We start from the raw sequence: 4,495 nt of genomic DNA, 5'->3' as shown, positions 1-4,495 counted from the left end.
TTCGTTCCGTTTTAAGGAGTCGCACGTTTGTATACTATATACACGTGTGTGTGCTGCCATCTAGTGGAGCTCATCTAGAACTGTTAACTCCAAGGAGAAGGTGAAAACTGGAAAAGCCCCCTTACAGCTTACTTAGGATGTGGAAATCATTTGCTTCACTTTAACGGGTCTTTGTTGTTTGTTGGGGTCTATTATGCGCTCTTCTAGGATATTTACATTTTAATGAGTAAGAAATTTCACGTGAAAGAGAGCAGGGCAATAAAATAGAAGGGCCCTAGATCATTTAAGATAGTGGAGGCTTCCTTCCTGGCCCTTCACCAAGATTGTTTTGAGGGAGAGAAATAAAAATTCTCTCATTTTAAGGCATAGTTACGGTTGTTTCGTCACAGTCTACTCTAACACTAGTACATATTTAGTGGCAGAGTGCAGGCATCCTGACTACCCTGAGGAGGCAGGGTCCAGGCAACACTTCAAGCTTCACAGTGTGGAGGAGGTGTGGAGGCTTGAAAGGGAAGGACATGTTGGGTAGGAGCAAAAAAAAATCAAGCTCGGCTGAAGAGAACAGATATTAGAGATTGAAAAGAAAGGATGAGGTCATGTGTGCTAGGCTTAGTCATTCATACTTATCAGGTGTGTAATTGAGCAGGGTGATTGTGTAAGTTATTTTCTGCATGTACTATTTAAGTTGGTTTACTCAACATGCACCCACCTCACTTTCCTCTGCCTTTTATTTTATAAAGGTCGGAAAACAAAACTCTCAAATTCCAGCCTCTTTTGCTGCTAGTGCTGGCCAAGGAAACACAAGCTGAGGAGGACTTCCTTCTTGGATAGAAAGGCAAGGCCACTCTGAAACGCTTTCCATTTTTGCCCTTTCCTTGCTTTTTCCTGGAATGCGAATATTCCTTGGGACATGGCAGCCATTTTGTGACTTGGTATGAGGTCAGAGGCACACATTAAGGACAGAGCCCGGTAAGGGAAGGAACCTGATGGCTTGAAGACAGCCTCAGTGCCTCAGCCCTAGACTAACTCCTCTGTGCTCCTTATATGAGAAAAAGTTAACTTCATTAGATTATGTTTTTCTCTAGGTTTTTTTGTCTTTGGAACCAAGTATCTTCATAACAGTCATGATGGTTAAGAACAAAGACTGCGGAGTCAGAAAGACCAAGGTAAGCCCCACATCTTTTCACTAGCTGAGTAAGTAACAACTCTCCAAACCCCAGTTTTCTCATCTGTTAATGAAGGTAACCATAGCACCTACCTCAGGCATGTGAGGAGGGACTAGAGGCATGTACAGATACCAGCACATTTGTTACATTTTTACTTAATAAACGTTAATGATTATTAAAATTCAATTATAGTAGATGGAAAAATTTGATTTTAAAAAATCTCTGATCTAATTTCTGCATACATCCACGTACAGTTTTTGGTAAAACTGTCCCTCATTGCCTACGGTAGCTTCCAATGGAGTCTAATGATCTCTAATCATCCCCAGCTGTGCTCCTTGCCTCAATGTCTTTCCTTTAACTTTTGAGGATTTTAGAACGGATTTTATATGGACATGAGAATTCTCTAATCAAGGCCAACTCTAACACTTTCTTGGTGCAACTTTCTTCTGACCCCTTTGTCCCCAGATTTTCCACAATAATGCTTACTCTGTGATAGCCTAAGTAACATGGTGTTGTAAAAATTTGCTTACACATCTGTATTTTCCATGGACTAAATTTCTTCAAGGCTAGGGACCATATCTTTTTCACCCTTATATTGCAATCAGCATACAGTAATTTGTTTTCCAACTAAACATGAATTTCACCAAGACAGTACCTTTTGGTGTCCAGACCAGCGATTGGCACACAGTAAACGACCATTAAATATTTGCCGAGTATGAATGGCAGGCTCTTAGTTTTCTTGAATATAAATCTGCCAGGCTCTCAAGAAAATATTTCCTATGAACAATAATCTATTTGTCTTCAGTCTTGGCTTTATTTTCAGGCCAGTTTAGTGTTTTCTGACCATATTACTGCTTTTTAACATTCTTGCATGTTTCATTGATGACTTTCGTCATTATCCTTTCACAGCCATTCATCATGATATTGAAACTCAGATCTCAAGAGTTTAACATTCTGAGGGAGATGTCGACAACATGGAGGAAAAGGGAGTCCCACCTCTCTTTTCCCCCGAGACACTGATTTAAAACACTAAATGAACCAAAATACCTTCTTAACCTAACTAAGCCAGTTAAGAAGTTGCAGTACCCTTGGTAAGGAGAAAGCTAAGAACAGCTGCATTGAAATGGGCAAGAGCCATTTCACCTCACCTGTGGCTCCACCCATCCCACCCCACCCCTTTCCCAAGCTAGCACAGTTCAGCCTCTGGCTCCTGGTTTCTCCAGGGGAGTAGGGGGAAAGAAAAGAGTGGAAAATTCATCCAAAATTCTTTCCATATGGCAGCCCAAGGGACTGGTTTCTGTCTTGCCTGACTTGGGAGGCTGATGGAACTGGCATAGTTGGCACTAGACGGCCTGCAGTGCCCCAGAAGGAGACCGGAATGGTTCAACACACTTGGGAGAGAGGAGGAAGAGTAGAGTATGTGCTTGGTGTTCCAACTTTTTGGAAGGCTGTCCAAGATTGATATTTGTCTTATCTACCTGGGGTGCTAATGGGAGGCTGAGATGCTTTGGATGCCTGGGGGCTAATGAGAACAAAGGAGAGCAGGTGGCTTCTTACTGCATTAAAGAACATGTTGTACTGCAGACAGACACCAGAGGGAGCAAGAGATACAGCTCTCAGAAAAGAAATTGGCAAATTATAACACATAGCCCAGAGAAGTCATATCCCCCTAAAAAGTTTTCAGAGACCCCTGGCATCTATGACCAGGCTGACTGGTGTAAGCATTCCCCTGTGTGAAGCAATCTGTATACTAGAAGAGGTGGCTGCTTTTTCAAATGCATTAAACTCAGCAAAAAATCAGAAAGCACATGTACACACAAAGAGAAGCATGACCCGAAGGAACAAAATAAGTCTCCAGAAACTAACGCCAAAGAAAAAGTGATCTATGAATTACCAAAGAATTCAAAACAATAGTTTTAAAGATGCTCAATGATCTACAAGACAATGCAGATAGGCAACTACATGAAATTAGAAAAACAATGCATGAACAAAATGACAATATTAACAAAGAAATAGAAACTATAAAAAAAGAACCATAAAGAAATTCTGGACCTGAAGAATACAATGACTGAATTAAAAAATTTACTAGAGGGGTTCAGTAGCAAGACTTGATCCAGGAGCAGAAAGAATCAAAGAAAAAGGAATAAAGAAACATGAAGAAAGCCTAAGGTTCTCATGGGACATCAGCAAGTGGACCAATATATGCATTATGGGACTTCCAGAACAGAGAGAGGGTCAAAAAATTTATTTGAAGAAATAATGGCCCCAAACTTCCCAAATCTAAGGAAATGGACATCCAAATTCTAGAGTTGAGCAATATTCTACTAGACTGGATACCTGATGACTGATTACGTTTAATGGACTTAGTTTTATTATCCAGGTGAACCTACTACCTTGAGTTACTGTTATTCAGTGGAGGAGCAGACATTGTCAAGAAACAAATCTGCAGCTCTGCTATAGTGTCTTATTGGGGGAAGAGTGAAAAGGAGAAACAACTCCGAAGGGACTGGCTTGGGGGAGACAGTTATTGGAAGGGACACCTTCCCTTAGCCCTAGTGAATGCCTATGATAGTATATTAAGGGAAAATATCCATCCATAGATTGTAAAATGATGGCTATGATGAAATTCACAATCTCTTCCTTTGAATGAATTTTATCAAAGAGCCAAGAATGCACTGAAATCACTAACTGTTCTAAACCTTATGCAACTTGCTGTTTTATGTGATTTTTCAAAGTCTTATGATTTAAAAGTATTAACAGATGCTCTCTAAAACCATAGTTCTTAACCTCCTATAGGGTGACAGATCCCTTTAAGAATATGATAGAAGTATGGACCCAAGTATCCTAGAAAAATGAGTTTACATACAAATTAACATAAAATTTCAGAGGTCTTACAGACTGCATGAAGCCCATCCACAGATGCCTTATGTATGTGTGGGGACTCTGGGTTTCTAAGATTTTCTACTTTGATAGAAACCAGGTGTTGTTTCCTCATGTCTGAAATACAAGGGTAGGATAAATGGTATGAAGTTCTTACCGCTGGGAGTAAAATGCAGCACAGTACAAAGTGTAAGAGCAAATCAACCAATTTAGAGTTCTTGTATAGGGAGTGGGTGGGTACAGAAAAACAAAGAGAATTTTTGTATTTATTATAGCAAAACAAAGATCAGACTAGAAAATGAAGAGGTCACAGCACTTTGCTGTCCCTTAGCAACTCAAATCCAGGAAGCATGTATATATTCTTGTAGCAAAATTCTGAAAGTCACCAAACGAGTACAGCCAAATATACCCTGAATACCCCACCAAGAAACCATCAATATTACATAAAG

This window comes from Puma concolor, chromosome B1, assembly GCF_028749965.1.
Source record: "Puma concolor isolate L17-30 chromosome B1, mPumCon1.1.hap2, whole genome shotgun sequence".
NCBI lineage: Eukaryota > Metazoa > Chordata > Mammalia > Carnivora > Felidae > Puma > Puma concolor.
The sequence above is the reverse complement of the archived record's forward strand: the minus strand, read 5'-3'. Positions refer to the sequence as shown.